Genomic DNA, 18,882 nt, shown 5'->3' on the forward strand with positions numbered 1-18,882 from the left:
CCAACTGCAAGTGAAACATTTTTCCATTGAACTTGTAAAGTTAATTCAATTAAGTGACTTTCTTTTAACACACATCTGTCCAGGCTTCAGATGACTGTGCCATCACTCACTGAGGCTCTCGCGGTGGTCCCTGGGCCCTGTGAAATGCCCCAAAGCGCGCGCGCACACGCGCGCGCACACACACACACACACACACACACACACACACACACACACACAGCGCCTTCTGGCTGTTTTGAAATACCACCTCCGCCAAAGTCCTACTCAGGGCCATTCCATTTGCAGGTTTCTCTAACTCCAGGCTCTCTTCTCCAGGTCACCTCAGGCTCTCTCTCCCCCAGGCCACCCAAGGCTCTCTTGCTCTTTTCTTTGAGTCTCTGTACTTATGTCCCTTCATCAGGATGCCCTTGGCCATCTTTTATCAGTAGCACGCCCCCGTCACCTATGATCTTCTTTCCCTGCTTGCTTTCTTGGTCCAGACCACTGAGCTAAAGCCCTCGACAAGATCTGTCTGAACACTACATATAAATCATGACCTGCATGACCACCTTTCCTTTATGTTTCCCTATAGCTTTCAGTACCACTGCACATACGCCATGCTCGCTTATTTACATGTTGTTTGTTGCCTGTCTCCCATGTGTCTAGAACATGCATGTTGTCTGCTCGTTTAGTGAGGCATCTCAGACACCTAGACATACAGTGATTCTGTCACAAAATAGTTCAGGGAAATCAGTTTGCAAGAAGGAAAAAGATGAATCTTTTATTTATTTTTCTAACTTGACGTCAGCAACTATCCTATCTGATATTTATTAGTATTTCAGATTCATTGTTCATTTTTGGTTTTCCCCAGTGGTTTGAATTTTAAAGGAATTTCTTTGCATAAAGTATTTTAAACACCCTCTTTTATATAAAGTATTAAATCATAACATTGATTTAAAGCCATTTAATTTATATGACCTCTTAAGCAGCTGTGAGAGCATAAAAGAACTGTGTATCAAAGCAAAAAGTAAGAACTCTTGAGTCTTTTGAAAATATTTACTTTGAACAGATTGCAGTTCCTTAAATGATGAGGCTTTGGAATCTGGGAGGTGGTCAGACCCCAGCTCTGCCTCCTTGAGGCCACCTACATGTTCCCGGACCCATAGTGTGTCCTTCCTAAGCCCAGCACGTCATCTTCAAAGTGACACCCACATTAGCCAGCTGTGCAGAGCATCTAGTGGGATGCCAGGTGCAGAACCTGCCAAACATCACTGGTTGCTGATTTATCAGTTTAATTGAATTTCTGCTGGAAAAGAAGGAAAGGAATGGGGGCAAGACCTGCATTTTCCATGGCAACATTTGTGTTCTAATGACAGGGAATGTGCTGCACGCCACCTGCCTGTGATGCAACCACTCAGGAATGGGGACCAAACCTTTGTGCCCATCTCTCCTCCTTCCTTAAGGCTGAGCTGAGGGCTCTGGGTTGGAATTTCCTGGTGGGATCTGCTCTGTTCTTCCTTCACCCTTGCCCTGAGCAAGCTCACTGAGCAACTGCCTCTCTGAGCCGGGAGCTGGGCCAGGCACAGGGGCCCAGTGGTGGAAGCACTGATGTGGTCCCTACCCATCAGTCTGCAGTGCAGCGGGGACACACATAAGGCCAACGTGGGACCGTGAGGTGTGCTGGGTGCTGCAGAAGGACTGTACAGGAGCTTGGGCACGTGGCTATAAGAAAGGACAGGTAAACTGAGACAGGAGTGAATGAAGAACGACACAGGTGTGGTGGCTGGAACAGGGTACCCGGCAGAGGGAACCTGAACCCAGAGGGTGCGTAATGCGCCTGCAACCGGCAGCAGCCTTGGGGAGAGGGAGGCAGATTCCAGACAAAAGGCAAGCTGCAGGTGCCAGCAGGAACTGTAAACCACCATGTCCTGCAAGCCTTGGTGGTTTTGGCTCTGCTGGTGTTAACGAGACGCCAAGAGGGAGATTGTAGCTGGAGAGAGACAATCACGTTTTCATTGTAAACTGTTATTCTGCCCGAGGTGTGGAAAACAGTTGTGGGAATGAGGCTGACCAACACCAGAAGCAGGGCACGCCTTGTCCATAGTTCAGTCCAAGGGGAGTCCGGGGAAGCCTGAATGGATGGACAGGAGGGCTGAGAGATGTTATGGCAAAGAGTCATGTAGCTTTGGTGAACACCACGGATGTGGAGACAGTGAAGAAAACAGGGAGGATGTGGTGACTCCCTTATCAGGTGATGGGGTGGGTGGTGGAAACTGTTGACTCTAGGAGGGGCCTGAGGAAATGTGGGTTTAGGGTGGAGAAAGGGTGGTCTGGTATTCCATAGGTGGATTCTGAAGCGTCCTGGGATTTCCAATTGAGAGGGAAACTGTATAGATGAGAAAAAAATATTTTCTTAGAGAATTTTAATGTCAAATGGAACTTATTTTAAGTTATTTGTCATTTTAAATTAGCCAAGCACTTGAATTTCTATATGGTGGATATGCGATGGCTCAGGATTTTCTTATCATGACACAGAATGAGATAGAGGATTTAATTTCAGTGTAAACTCAGTTCAAGACACCACCTGGAATCAGAGCTCCCAAAAGACAACTTGTAGACAAAACAGTCAACTAAAGGGCTCAAAATTATTTTTTGTGAACATTTAAAAACTTTTTTTAACCTCTAGTTTTGTTTATCAACAAAAGTCAAATTGAGAAAAGAGAGCTCATCAAATCTGTATGTGACTTAAACAATGAATGGAGTTTCAGTTCCAGGGTAAGAAAAATTATTCTAAAAAGAAAGTGAAATCAGGAGGAGTCAATGCTGCTTTCTTTGCACTGAGTTTGTGTCTGTCATACAATGACCATGGAATGGTGCATTTGGTTTGGACAAGCCACTTCTGGGGGCAGTATGGAGCTAGAGCAGAGAGCAACTGAGATGTGAGCCCAGGGCGATTGTATAAGGGTGTTCAGTTCTTATTATTTCATCATGTTAAGGCATCTCTTGAAATAAACAGCACCCTTAGAGTTAAAGTAATATATCTCTGATATAAAAATTGTTTCTCCAAAGTATTGCTGGGGTCGATGGTAAATAAGCAGCGACAAGCCTGTTCCCATAAACTTTATTGCCTCCTGTAACTGACTTTCTAAGTAAATAAAGGTTCTTAGTTTTGCTTTTCTTGCAGAAAGGAAAGATAGAGTGGTACCAGAGGGATAGATAGCCAAGAGTTATGCTAATCCTCTGATGTTTTATAATAAAAGAGAGTTCCTCTAAAAAGAAAAGGAGGTTCTGAACGTGGTTATGTACATTCTTCCAAACTCAAAGTCATGTCTGGAACATTCTTATATGGAAAGAGCTAAAAATACTTAAAAATTTACCTTGAACATTTCTCCTGCAATCATATTATGGTCCAGGCAGGTACTGATATGAAGGATATGTGGTGCACTATCCTTTGACAAGCAGAAGGTACTGCGAGTCTCTGAGGATGGGATGCAGACCTTTGGTCTGCTCCATACAACTATTAAGGAGGCCCATGTGCTTTTGAAATGCATTGTAAGGATCCAAGACTTTATAGTTAAGGTTGCTCCTAATAAACGCAAGCTGATAGTGCAGATATGCAAAGGTAAAACTATTTAACAGCCACCAAGAAACAGCACCATGTTTTGTAATAGTAACATGCAAAACCAATGGCAGATGCATGCTAGCACCTCTTAGCACTGGAGAGCACAGTGATCACTTCCTTACTGGAGAACCTTCCCAGAGGTGAGAGCCATGGAATGCTTTGAGGAAGAGGAGGGGCCAAAAATGGAAAGCCTGGGCCAGGAGCAGTGGCTTGTGCCTGTAATTTTGGGAGGCCGAGTCGAGCGGATCACGAGGTCAGGAGATCGAGACCATCCTGGCTAACACAGTGAAACCCCGTCTCTACTAAAAATACAAAAAATTAGCTGGGCATGGTGGCAAACACCTGTAGTCCCAGCTACTCGGGAGGCTGAGGCAGGAGAATTGTTTGAACCCAGGAGGCAGAGGTTGCAGCGAGCCGAGATTGCACCACTGTACTCCAGCCTGGGCGACAGAGCGAGATTCCAACTCAAGAAAAAAAAAAAGGAAAACCTGGACATTGCCAAAGACAAAATGTGTCTTTCATCCTGTCCATGAGGAGGCTCTGACTGCTGCTCACCCTCGCTGGCTGCTGCTCTGCCCTTTATCCTCTAGGACTCTGCAACTGGAGACATTGACTTAGCAGGTGAGTTATTGAGGCCAACTGAGCAAAAGCAAAGGACAGATGGAGTACCTGGCAGTGGAGTAGAGATGTATAAAACCATCCTTCAAGGCTTGTGACCTTAAGGAATAGACCAGTTAGTTAGAAAGACAAGATGCACATGTGCAAAATTTAGCCACAGTATGAAACTATGGTGCCAGCAATGTCACAGACATGACGATTGAAGTAGAAGAAATTCTTGGTTCAAGGAAGAGCACTATCCAGTATTTACTGGAAGGAATATTTTAAATCAATGCTGTTCTAGAAAATTTGGGGCAATGGGTATGCATATTCTATTTATAAAACATTTCTACATACTCTAAATATGTATAATAATGTCTAACAAAATAACAGGCCAGTAATTACTATAATGGGGTATAATATGATATAATATGAGAACTGGAGGCCAAGTTCTCAGAGGAAGCCACTTTATTCCTTAAGTTAATATGATGAATCTCACTTTGTGTCTCTTTCTTATGCCTTATTTGAGCCACACAGAGGAGGAAAGAGGAAAATCCCAACACATAATAAATTCTTGAATTTCACCATTAAATATGGCTCAGGACTGTGGCTGTGGTTGTGCTTATGTCATGGAGAGCTTTGTGAAATTAAATCAGTGATAATTTATAAAGTTGTCATCAGAACATTGTAGAAATACTATGGTTTTGGGCACTGAAGAACCCTAGTGTTGAAAGGTTTGCTTTTTGGCTTTGAGATTTAAAAAGGAGCTGTGATATTTTGAGACACAGAGATGATGGATGGCAGCCAGACCATGTTACCTTACATGGCAGAACTCCTGGAGATGACTAGAGGCATGATTAGATCATCTGCCCTGTTTCCACAGCTATGAGGAGGGTGGTCTTCAGGAAAAAAGGAGAGCCATAGAAACCCACACAAAGGGTTTCTGTCTCAGGATTTCACTCACAGTTCTTCCTTCAGAGGCAAAGGTGAGCTTCATGTTTCCTTTGCACCAGTAGCAAAGACAGCAGAAACAGGCACTGCATTATAATTACACTGGATTTATTGCAGGGTGTATCTGTTACTTATTACTACATAACAAACTACCCCAAAACTTAGTGGCTTAGAACAATAGCTGTTTGCCTAGTTCATGATTGTGTGAATTGGCAATTTAGGCTGAGCTCAGTTGGGTGGTTCTTCTGCTCTCAGCTAGGTTCAGCTGCCTGTCAGGGAGGTGACTCTTCTCCTGGGGTTGGTTGCCAGCTGTGTGTTAGGGAGATGAGGGGAACTGGATAATTGTTTCCTGTTGTCCAGCAGGCAACCCTAGACTGGCCCACATGGTAGCTCAGCGGGTTTCAGAGAGAGAGTGCAGAAGCTTAGACTCAGTGCTGGTACACAGCAACTTCTTTCACATTCTAGGGGCCAATGTGAAATACAAAGACACCCGATGTGGCTACAGTGGAAAATAAGACTACGGCCCTTGACAGGAGGAGCTGTGAAGATCATTGTAAAGGCTATGGTACTTGGAGACATGGAGGATTATGGCCAGTTTTGGCATCTACCATACATGGGGTAGTTTGTGTCTGAAGGCAGTGTGGCTGGACGCATTTAGGAAGTGAGAGCTTCACCTGTATGTTCATGTAGGACACTACCAGGAATAGGAAGGTCAGAGAAAAAGGGAGCTTAACAGAGCAAATGCCTTAAAGAGACACAGAGGCCAGAGCCACCTGCTTGGAAAGATCAGAGGGATGGAACAGCAGGGCAGGGACTTTAAGCCACACTAGGCAGTGCAAATGATGCTGACTTCACAGGGGCTCAGGAACACAGGCCAGGGAAGCACCTTGACTCCTGGCTCCAAAGCTCTGAGCATCGTTCTTAGAAATAGTTCCCCTGCCAGCATATTTTGTACCACTAAGAAAGTGACTCAGGATAAAATCCAGAGCTCTGTTTTGTTTTCTTAATTAACTAATTGGTTTTGACAAATAAAAGTGGTCTGTATTTAAATTATACAATGCAATGTTTTGATATATGTGTATACTGTGAAGTGATTGCCACAATCAAGCTAACTAATGTTTTCAGGCCTCTATTGAAGTGCCCTAATGGTTCTCTTCAAACTGCTGCAAAAATCTGATAAGTAAAGTTCCTGGCCAGCCAGAAGATACCTCGAGGGCTCTCATTATCTCCCTAAATCCAACCCACTGGCCACACATACCGTGCCATCTCTCACGCCATCCTCTCTTGGCAGATGTCCTTGTCTTCTACACACCTGAAAAGGGGAAGGCATCCAGTTTCACGTTCTTGTTGCAGGTCCAGTGTCAGTTAAGGCTTGGATGGATCCCTCTGAGTAGCTTCCACCCCCTTCTCCCTGAAGAAGTCAAATAAAAGTGGGTATAATTCGAGGCAGTGACAGGTCCGTGCAAGGCTTGGCCTTGTGGTAAGTCACAAACAAGGTGTGAACAATATTCCCACCTTCTCCTCTCTGCTAAGTTCTTGCCCTGAAAAAAACTAAGTTCTGCAAAGTGCTCAGAGGATTTAGGTGTGAGCCACCCAGCTGGAGGCAGAGTTATAGCTCTGCCTCTGGGGGCCAGCTCCAGCTGGGAGGTTGATGGGAGCCTCCGAGTTTGGGCTCCCCAGAAGCAAGATCCTAGAAAAGAATTGGAGTGTACGGAACTTCTTTCAGGGGCAGGCCCAAAAAGTATCCTAGGAAATTGGGGAAGGGACATGGGAAAGAAAAGAAGTCAGTAGAGAGGGTGTTGTCCAGCAGTTTACTAATGTGGGAAACTGGGGTTCAGTCCCGCCTGGGGCCCCCGAGAGGCTTGGTACGGCACACTTCAAATGATAATGCCTGAGGTACCAGGAGCCCACCATATCTGTTGCTGAGGTCTGTTCATGCCCTGTCTTGTTTGCTGGCCAAGAGAAGGTTCTCAGATGGAAGGCCACAGGGGTTTTCAGTAGGAGCCCTCTTGGCTGAAACTGAAATGAGGATACCTCAAAACATTAAGTGAATTTTCTGAGTCCATATAGCCGGGAGCTGAGTCTATCTAATTGTAAAGTCCTTGTTCTTTAGCAGGAGGAAAGAGGAAATGGTGACAAACAAGTAGTTTCTTGGATCCAAGACATTGAGAGTGGCTGTTTCCTCCTTGCACAGAAGGCTTCTTGATGGAAACCAAATTACTCTGAAAACTTACTTGTTTTAATGTCTTAGCAAATCATTCGATACATTCAGGGAAGTGTTTATCAGCAATGTATAATTGTTCTTCTCACTTGAAGAATGTTTGTTTCATGACATTGGAGATCTATAACACAAAGACCTACTTTGTGTGATGAACCCCCGTGGTGAAGCTGTTATAGGGCCCTCACACACACACTCCTGGTCCCTGACCACATCTGTTTTGACCTGGTTCTAACTCTACCACTGTCCACCGCTAGACAGAAAAGAGGAAGGCATGCTTCATTCTCCAAAAACTGGAGGAACTGCGTCATTTTCAAGTTTAGTTTTTATGGTTTCTAAGTATATTTATGTAATGCTGGATTACATGTATATACTTGCCATGAATTAAATACATCACAAATAAAATCCACTTTTGGGACTCAACAGTATATAAAAACACAAGCCGTATGAACAGATTTATTTATAAAGTTATGATGAGCTTTTCTGAGATCTTTCTAGCATATCACTGGTGTAAATGTCATGGGAATTGAAAATAATGTATTTGAATTTCACAGTCTTCTGTGAATGAATTTTTTTTTTTTTTTTTTTTTTTTTTTGAGACTGAGTCTCTCTCTGTTGCCCAGGCTGGAATGCAGTGGTGTGATCTTGGCTCACTGCAACCTCTGCCTCTCGGGTTCAAGCAATTGTCCTGCCTCAGTCTCCAGAGTAGCTGGGATTACAGGTGCATGCCACCACACCTGGCTAATTTTTGTATTTTTAGTAGAGACGGGGTTTCACCATGTTGGTCAGGCTGGTCTTGAACCGCTGACCTCATGATCCACCCACCTCAGCCTCCCAAAGTGCTGGGATTACAGCTGTGAGCCACCACGCCTGGCCCTGTGAATTTTTTAATACTGCATTTCCCAAAAAGAATTTGTCTTTCTCTCTTTTTTAAAAAAAAAAAGTTTTCCGAGTCTATTATAAAGTCATTCTTGACCAGAAAACTCAAACAAAAAACAAATGAATTAGATGACTTGTCCAGATTCTATGTTTAGCAGACATGTGTACCAAGAGTTTGTATTGTTACTACATGATGACACAGATAGCACTGAAAAATCTTAACTCTGTGTAAAGTGTTTATGTATATAAACACTTAAGATTTTATGTAATGTAACTTTTTCTATTCAACCTTTTAAGGAATATCTAATATTTTAAATTACTTTATCAAGCAAAGAAACAAAACGGACAAGTTTAAAAATAAAAACATAGAAAAGGAAAAAAAGAATTATCCTGTGGTATTCTCTCATTAACTAAAAATCAAGGTTTCAGAAAATCTGTTAATTTTCCAAATTTTAGATTTTTTGTGCTATTATATTCAAAAATGACAGATTAAAATTTTGAAAAATTTGTTCATGAAAATTCTAACAAGTTTGCTCATGATCTAAATTTTCTTAGCTCTCATGAGATCTGGTTGTTTAAAATAAATAATAAATTTTCTTAGGGACCCAACTGCCACTAAGATTTTTTAAATGGTAGCTACTGGCATTTTTTGTTATAAGCCAAATTTCTTTCATCAAATCAAGCTCACACATTCACTCAAGTTCTTAAGATACTGTTGAAACGGGAAAAGTCCCTTTGTCTCCCTCTCAGGGCGTGTGACGGGGGTGTGGCTGGCTTTTTTGGTGCCTCACTGCTCAAACTTCTAGGGGAGGGCATACAGACGGGCAGGCTGTGGGGCTCCGACCCCATGGCAGCATCTAGAGGTGAATGTTCACAGCTCCTGAGGCCCCAGTGTGTGTGTGTTACCATGTACCCTATTCGTTTAGCATCTGCAGGTGGCTTGTGTGCAACAGATTAATTAGACTCCTGCCTTATTACAAGGACAGAGGGCTTTTCTGTATCCCGGGATTTCTTGCCTTGGTGTACCAGAAGAATCGGATCACACCTGGGCTTGGAGAATGTTGAGTGGAAGCAGCTCTCAGCAGATGGGGGAGCCAGAAGGGAGTCGGAGTGGGAAGGTGGTTTTCCCCTGGAGTTGGGCCGCGCAGCCACTGGGGCTCTCCTCCCACTGTCCCAGCCAAACTCAGCATTCACAGGTCAATGGCCTGCTGGCTTCTGTCGGTGTGCTCTTACACTGGTGCATCCCTCCTGAAGTCCAGCCACTTGTGTCTTTTTCCACTGATGTCTTCCTCTCAACATCCAGCTGCTGTGTGCGTGCCTACTAGAGTCTCGGGGTTTTTATAGGCACAGGTTGGGGGCGTGGCGGACCAGGGTGGTCTTTGGAATTGCAACATTTGGGCACAAAAACAGAAATGTCTGCACTCACCTAGGTCCATGGGCACAGGCCTGGGAGTAGAGCCCTAGTCAGGGACCACACCCTTCTCTACCCAACACTTCCCTGCCCCCTTCTGTATCACTATTCCTTCATTAATTAGAAAGTATGCATTTTTTAAAAATTATAAAGTGTCTAGGTATCTGGCAGCATTACTCAATAGGAAACTCCAATAGAGGAGTAAAGTTATTTCTCCAAGGTCAACAAAATTAATAAATGCAAAGCCTTCATCACCAGAGTCGTGGTGAAGAGCTCTTTGCACTATGTGTAATTGAAACATGAAACCAACAATTTATTTACCTTCCGTGTACATTGTTCATTGAATGTCATTATGTTGTCGATTATTGACTTCCTACCACATGTGACAATTACATGTGGCAGGCAGATATGTGCTTCTGCCTTCCCTGCCCTGAGTACCAGACTCCTCTCAACTCTGGGCACCAAGGTGGCAAGATACAGTTGATGGAGTTGCGAATGGAAACAGGAAGATTTGACATCTGAATCTTGAAAACTCTTGACTAAAATCCTCTTTCGATATAGAGATTTGATAACTTCTTAAAGTGAAGTTTGTTTTGCTCATGGCAACCGTACCTATCTGCTGATCAATTCTGTTTCGTTTTCAAGAAAAATTATGTATCCTGCATCAGCAAGGATTCATGAACTAAAGGACTCACAGAGTAGAACTCTCCACTTTTGAAACTGAGGAGCCAAGGCCCAAAGAGAAAACGTGACCTAGATTTAGTTATCATTTATTGTTTTAAAGGGGGGACAATCAAATTAATGAAGGCAGTTAAAAATACATTTCATTCTTATTAAATACATTCTGTAGGATTTATGCCTGATGATCATGAACATCAAATTTGACTTCCCTGTTGAGCAAAATGAACTATAATCAAGTGGAACGAATTGCATTGCTATTATCCCTTCTTGTTGATTTGTGTCAGCTCATGGTAACTGAGCTGAAATGGGCTTTGTTTGCTTAGCTCTTCTCCTAAGGAGAACAGTGTGCCATTTACTGTGAGTTTGTACTGGGTTTCTATCTACTGACTGCTTATACTGGCCTTACTTTAATAAAGAGTTCTGTCTCACTCCTTAATACAGCATACGCCAATGGGAAACACATACCTTATGCCTAGCTTTGTTCTGTAGCAGAGTTTCTCAACCTCAGCTCATTGACATTTTGAACAAAATAATTCTTTTTCCTGGGGAGGGAGTGGCGGACTGCCCTGTGCATTTAAAAATATATTTAAAAAAAATTTTAATTGACACACAATTATTGTACCTTTTTATAGGGCACAATGTAATGTTTTGAAATGTGTATACGTTGTTTAATGATCAAAGCAGGATAATTAGCATATCCATCACCTCAAACATTATCATTTCTTTGTGGGGAACACACAAAATCCTCTATGACAGCTATTTTAAAATGTGCAATACCTTTTTGTTGACTGTAGTTGCCAGACCATACAACAGGACACCAGAACTTCTCCTTTCTCATCGTTAAGTTTGTACCCATTGACCCTCCACTCCCCATCTCCCTATTCCTATTCCTTACCCTGTTCTATTCCCTAGTTTTATAAGATCGATTTTAGATTTCACATATGAGCGAAAACGTGATATTTGAGGGATTAATATTCAGAATACATAAGGAACTCAAATCAACAGCAAAAAACAATAAGCAAAAAAAAAAAAGACATACAAATGGACAGCAGGTATATGAAAACATTCTCAGCATCACTAATCATCAGAGAAATACAAGTCTAAACCACAGTGAGGTATCACCTCACTTCAGTTAGAATGGCTGTTATCAAAAAGACATGGTGAGATAACAAGGATTTCTGAGGATGTGGAGAAAGGAAACCCTTACACACTGTGAGTGGAAATATAAATTAGTAAAGCCATTATGGAAAAAAGTATAGAGGTTCCTCAAAAAACTACAAGTGGACCTACCATATGATCCAGTACTTTCACTCCTGAATATACGTCCAAAGGAAATGTCTTGTGTATTTTAAGATGTTGAGCAGTATCCCTGGCCTCTACTCACAAGATGTCAGTACCACCCACCCTCTCACTCCCAGTTGTGACAACCAAGAATGTCTCCAGGCATTCCCAAATGTCCTCAGAAGGTCAAAAATGACCCCGGTGGAGAACCTCTGTTCTGCGTACAGTAGGGATTCTTGAATTATTGTAAAACACAGAAAGAGTGCTTTTAAGTTGTTTGAAATTTTATTTTATTAGAATCTATGAAAGTCTTTTTAAATTTTTAGTGATACATAATATTTGTACATACTTATGGGGTACATGTGATATTTTTAAGCAAACAAGCAGAGGCCATTTAAGCTCAGTTCTCTTGTGCTAACTCAAACACAATTATTTGCAATTCCTTATATATACACTATGTCACACTACGTATCTTTATTTACTTATTTATTTATTTATTTGTTTATTTATTTATTTATTTATTTTTAGAGAGAGAGAGTCTTACTCTGTTGCCCAGGCTGGAGTGCAGTGGCACAATCTCGGCTCACTGCAACCTCCACCTCCCAGGTTCAAGCAATTCTCCAGTCTCAGCCTCCCAGGTAGCTGGGACTACAGGCGTGCACCACCACGCCTGGCTAATTTTTGTATTTTTAGTAGAGATGGGGTTTCACCATATTGGCTAGGCTGGTCTCAAACTCCTGACCCCATGATCCGCCCGCCTTGGCTTCCCAAAGTCCTAGGATTACAGGTGTGAGCTGCTGTGCCCGGCCACACACTACATATATTTTCATCCATTCTCACATTAGTGTTTGTGTTTTATTTCCTCCTCAAGAACCTATCAAATATAAAAATATTTAATGCATTTAAATTGTTGACAGCAATCTTTGATTTTGAAATACTTTCGTGAAAAGCATATTTTCTGGAAGATAATAGCATTGCATTGAATCCTGCTCCTCTTAATTGACTTGCTATACTTATTGCAGAGAATTATTTTCTCTTGCAGAAAGATAGTATTTAAAGTAAGGTATAACTACTGACCTGTGTGCCTTTAGAATGGGAGCAAGTAAGTATACTGCCAAAATTCAACTGGAAGTTTGTAGTTTTATGGCTCCTAGAATTTATTCCAGGAGAAATTTATTCCACGATTGCAAGCTAATCTACTTCACATATAATTTAGGGCAAATGAATAATGTCATTAAGGAAACATACTCATTTAGAGTCGTTAAATGCCTTCTGATAGATGCAAGATCTCAAATAATATAAATATATGCTTATATTAGGAGTCAGGGGCAACAAAGTTTGGAGTCTAGAATGATGTATGAAGGAAGGTCATGTATTTTATGATTTGATTTAAACTACCCTAGTGATTCAAGTTACCTAGAACCAATAATCAACAGGGTATTTTATATGTGTATGTACACACACACACACACACACACACACACACACACACACACAGAGACAGACAGAGACTTTAAGGAATTGGCCCACACAATTGTAGGGTTGGCATGTCTGTAATCTATAGGGCAGAGCAAGAGGCTGGAAGCTCAGGAAGGATTTCTATTTTTATGTTACAGTCTTGAGTCAGAATTTCTCCTCTGGGTATCGTAGTCTATTTGGGCTGTCACAGCAAAATACCATAAACTGGGTGGCTTGTAAACAATAGAAATTTCTTCCTCACAGTACTGGAGGCTGAGAAATCCAAGAACAAGGCACCAGCACATCCAGTATCTGATGAGGAGGACCCACTCACTGGTTCATAGACAGCGCCTTCCTGCTTTATCCTCAGATGGCCAAAGGGGCGAGGGGTCTCTCTCAGGTGTCTTTTAAGAGGGCACAAAACCACTCATGAGGGCTCTCAAATCCCCACCTCCTAATACCATCACCTTGCAGGTAAGAATTTCAATACACAAATTTTGGGCAGATACAGTCATTCAGACCATAGCACTGAGATTTTTTTTTTTTCCATAAGGTTCTCAACTGACTGGATTGTAGATGTTAAGCATATCTACAATATACCTTCACAGCAATACCCAGATTAGTGTTTGATGAAATAAGTAGGTATTGCTGCAGCCTAGCCAAGCTCACACATAACACTCATCATCATATATTTATACACACCTAGGAAGAGTAAAATAAAGGGCTATCTGGACATTTTCTTGAATTACCAGATTCATAAATACAGGTATGTACCACATAATGACATTTCAGTCAACATCGGACTACATGTATGACAATAGTCCCATAAGATTATAATACTGCATTTTATTGTAACACTTTTATGCTTGGGTATGTTTAGAAATGAAGTACTTAACATTGTGTTCCCATTGCCTACAATATTTATGCAGTAACATGCTATACGGGCTAGTAGCTTAGGAGCAACAGACTACACAATAAAGCCTAAGCATGTAGTAGGTTATGCCATCTAGGTTTGCATAAGCACATTCTATGATATTTGCATGATAATGAAATTGCCTAATGACGTACTTATCAGAACATATCCCACTGTTAAACCATGCACAGTTTTATCATGATGGATGAATATTCTTCCTATAATTCAATGAAGTACAATTTTAAGGTATTAGGTGGTGAATATATGTATATAAGGGCAAACTGCATTGAAAATATGTGCAGATGGTCTGCGAGGCTCTTTGACAGACTGGCTGCCACATGTCAGCAGAGGACTGGGCTTGTGCCTCACCCAGCAAGACAGGACACATCTCAGGCCTTCAGAGTCTTGCAAATGGTCAGAACTCAAGGGTCCATTGGAATGCACACACAGATTCCTATTGAATTGGAATATCGGCTATTCACTCTGTGTTTAAGAATACTCAGCACTGAGGTTCACTAATACCCATCACAGAGGTTCTATGTGCCCTCCTTGGTCCCCTGTGTCCCTGGACCCAAGGTGTGCCTGCCCTCTGCATGAAGCACCCAGATCTCTGTGAAGCAAGAGTCTGCCGAGTCCAGGAAAGCATAGGACCCAGAGGCTGGCACTCGGGCTGAAGCTCACACTCAGAGCCATGTGCAGGACCAAACAGGTGATTAAAAATGAGAGCACTGGGCTGGACCCAGGCTGAACTCAGAAACAGGCAGCAGCAACACATTTCCAGTAATGAGAGTCTGCCAGAGACACAGCACTGTCACTTTCCTCCTGCCACCTCGGGAGTTAAGCCTAGGCAGGTCTCAGTGCCCACAGCAGCGCCCTGAACTGCATCCCAAAGAGGGGATCAGAGAGGAAGCACTTTGGTTTTTTTCACAGCTCTTATTTTTGTGTTCTTATGGCATGCACTGTCCTGTTTTCATGGTTTTGTTGAAGTTCCAGGTAGAACAGGCTAATGCACATTAAGACTGAAAGCAGAATGTTAAATGGCGTCATAGACATATCAGAAAAGGACGGCTTAGAGATTATCTGAGTCAACCTTGTGCAAAAACTTGCTAAAAATGAGACCCTAACAATGTTATATGGCAGCCTGCAAAGGCTGGCTTTGGGTTCCAGAAGAAAATGTGTGTATGTGTGTGTTGTTTGTGTGTGTGTGTATAGATGTGTGTATGTTGGTATATGTGTATGTGTAGATATATGTATATACAGAGACTATATAAGGTGAATATGTACATTTGCATTTATATATAAGTATTTAAATACATAAACATATATATATACACAAAGTGTATGTGTGTGGGGGTGCATATATATGTATATGCAGAGAGAGAGTATACAAAGTGAATAGGTACATTAGTATTTATATGTAAATATATACAGTGTATATATACGTAAGGTGTGTGGGGGTATATATGTGTGTGCATATATTTAATACATATATATGCATACACAGAGTATATTAGGTATATATACATATGTTAATATATGGTATATATGTATGTGTGTATATATATGTATATTTACACAAAGAGTACAGTGAATATATATTATATAAATATATAAGGTGTGTGTGTGTATATGTATATGGTGCATGTGCGTGTGTGTGTATCCGGATTTGCTACTGTCTAATGAATAAACAGATCTGGATTTGAAACACAATGGTGTATATGAACGCTAGCAGAAAAAGCCCATCAAATTTCTCCCACACTGGGGCACTGCAGAGTCCTTCCCTTCTCGAATGTTCTCCCTGGCACTTGTGTTTCTTTCCTTGCTGACCTCTGCCTAGTTGCAGATAGAGATGGATTTTGACAGAACCGGGAAGAGTTGTTCTATCTCCATGGCAACGTCAATTCACATTCTGCAGGTACATTGGCCGCCACTGCCTAAATGAAGGCTCCTGAAGGCTCTGTGTGTTGCCGTGCCTGGCCAAAAATAACTTGGCATGCCACCGTTCCTCACAGCCCCATGGAGAGAGGCATTAAACTGACTGGATGCCAACTGTCAACTCTGTTCCCGTCTTCCTGCTAAAGAGGAAGAAACAGGAACTGCCAGTGTTTGGGGGAGGGGAGCCAGTGAGGCTGCTACGTTGTTCCCATGGTCTGAGAAATATCCCTTTCCTCTGTTGAATGGAACATGAAATACATTCTAACTTGTTCACCCCGGGGGCACCAGATAATTTGTATTTCATCAGAAGTATTATAATTACATAGTTTAGAGTTAGAATTAATTAGCATTTGGGGAAGTAGTGATAAAACCAAGCAGTTATTAAAAAATTAATTTTAATAGAGGTCAGTTTGGAGCGAGTACTTGGTTTTCTTTTGAAAGATCTGTGTGTGTGTGTGTGTGTGTGTGTGTGTGTGTGGTGGGGGAGATAAAAAATAAAATTATTAAATGATCCTTTAATCAACCTGAAATGTGAACCACCTTATTAGATGCTACCACTAGATGTTAAAATCCAAATGTTAAAATGTTAAAATCCAAATCAGCAGCACACATGCAGAACATATTTCAAAAGAAGTCAAGAGTTAGGTGAGTCTTTGAGGGTTATCTATGAAGAAAAAGAAAGTTTTGTAGTATCCTTTAAAAAGTATATCATGTTCCCAAGAATATGGGTCATAGCAACCTTCTTGATGTTAAACATAGTCAAGAATGATTTAATATACTATACTAGACACATGAGATACTTAATAATAATTAAATATTGTCTGAGGAATAATTTTTGAAATCAGTTAACATTGCCTATGAGTGTACTGAGTGTGAAGCTCTCCTGGGAGGGCTTGCGCACCCGGGAATGAAGTCGAATATTTGCCCTTGTGAAGCTTTTACTTTGTTGTGAGTGAGGAGTCAGAAAAGATTGTAATTTTTAAAAGTATTTTTACCTTCAATTGGAGTTTTACAATACTCCTCTAAGTCTTTCAAATCAAAGACCATCACAGTTAAATTTTAATTTTTTTCTGAAATTGATCACCGTTCCGTGGTTGTATAAAAGACCCTCCTTGTTCTCAGAGGATAATGTTGAAACCTTTGGGGAGAAAGATACGTCATGTATGCAACTTACTCTCCAATTGTTCAGCAGCAACAATAATTGTTTTCATTAGAATGAGAAAAAGGGAAAGCAATGGAGAAAATGAGGCAACTTGTCATCAAGTGGTGAGTGGAAGAGGAAGGTATGCTACAGTTTATTGTACTATTCTTGTAATTCTTCCTTCATTTGTATATATTTTTTTCAAAACAATAAGTTAATGCAGTCTATAGCTTTAGGCAAAAACTCTTTTTCAAGAAAAAGGAACAGTGTGCAAAATTTATTTTAATTTTTTCTTAAATGAATTCCAAGACTTTTTAAAAATCTACGACAACACTTGTAAATATATACTTCTTTAGTTTTCAGATTATAGTAGGAGTTACCCTACTAATATTCTGAAATAAGAAGTTGCCTTTATGGATATACCAATATTTTTAAGCAGTGCCAATTTCTAAGTAATCTTTTCTTAACTTTGCTTCCGAAAATTTGAAAAATGTCCTTTCATCAAAAGCTATAGGCTGCATTAGTTTAGCTTTTCATTTTCCTTCCAAGACAACACCCTTGCCGCAATTTGGGGACAGAATCATCAACTGACCCACTCCACATCTTTATACTCGAAATCAAAGTTGTTCCCTTTAAAAAGCTCACTGGAGAGGAATATGTGGGATTTGATAAGCTCTGTTGATGGTTTAATAATTATGAATGTTTCACAGACATTATACATTAATCCCACATTTACTAGCATAAGAGCAAAACTAAGGAATGAAAGCAAATTGTTCTGCAGGGTCCATTTGTGCATGCCATTATCGTGCCCCATAAAGAAAACAAAATCTTTCATAAAGGATCATTAGTTTTTTCATCTTATTTACACTATTAGATGTTGCCACAGAACATTGGAATATGCATTGGTGCAACCTGAATTGTCTGTCTGCTGTTCACTGAAATCTCTGTCCATTTTATGCATTGTCAAAAAGGAAAACAAAGAACCAAAAATACATGGTTTATTTTAAATTAGGAGATAAACTCTGATTTTCTGATGTGTTAAGTTGAAGCCTGGAGCATTTTCTCGCTAATCCAGTGTGAGTTTCTAACAGTGAGCTCTGTTTTAAGAGGAAAAAGGGTGATGTAGCCCAGTTAATAAGACGGCCTTGTTCATTTTCCCTGGGATGATGAAGCATTGCGTGGCTCCCTGGCTCAGTGAAAACAGGGTGGAAAAACGATCCAGGAATTGTAAATTGAGCATGCGGGGCTCTGCAACAGCTGTCCTGTATCTCTTTGGGAATAAGGAGTAGGGTTCACCATACTTGTCCAGTTTTCTTTGCACTTGCCACTGTTACTCTTAAATTATTTTGGGGGGTTGCTTTCATTTTGGCACATTTTTTGAAGAAAAATGTGTGCCTCCAAGTTCATGCCCAGGTTGTCTGTCCTGATCACACAAATGGCCTTGGAGGTTTCTTATGAAATCTGTGTGCAATCTCTCACTGCATTGCTTACCTAGCAGTTTTGAGTGCAAAGCCTTGAAAATTAATGAAGTGCCTTTCTATTTTCTGTTCCAGTCTGTGATCTGGTGCCTGGAGGATATTTTGACTATTTTTGACTTCACTTATGTTTTGTTGTTGTTGTTGTTACATAAAGTTTTTTATTTTTAAATTTTATGTCTAATATGTTATTTTTCTTTTATTCTGTCCATTCATTCAACATCCATGTTGACATAGTTTGGATATTTGTCCCTCCAAATCTCATATTGAAATTTGGCCCCTGATGATGAAGGTGGGGCATAGTGGAAGGTGTTTAGGTCATAGGGACAGATGCCTCATGT

At 41.1% G+C, this 18,882-nt stretch overlaps 1 protein-coding gene across 6 annotated transcripts in view; it reads left to right on the forward strand.

The window, feature by feature from the left end:
• DSCAM (DS cell adhesion molecule) overlaps positions 1-18,882 on the forward strand; it is an 855,708-nt gene that overhangs the window by 350,449 nt on the left and 486,377 nt on the right. The window lies entirely within an intron of this gene.

The sequence above is a fragment of the Macaca fascicularis genome, chromosome 3 (assembly GCF_037993035.2).
Source record: "Macaca fascicularis isolate 582-1 chromosome 3, T2T-MFA8v1.1".
Taxonomy (NCBI): Eukaryota; Metazoa; Chordata; class Mammalia; order Primates; family Cercopithecidae; genus Macaca; species Macaca fascicularis.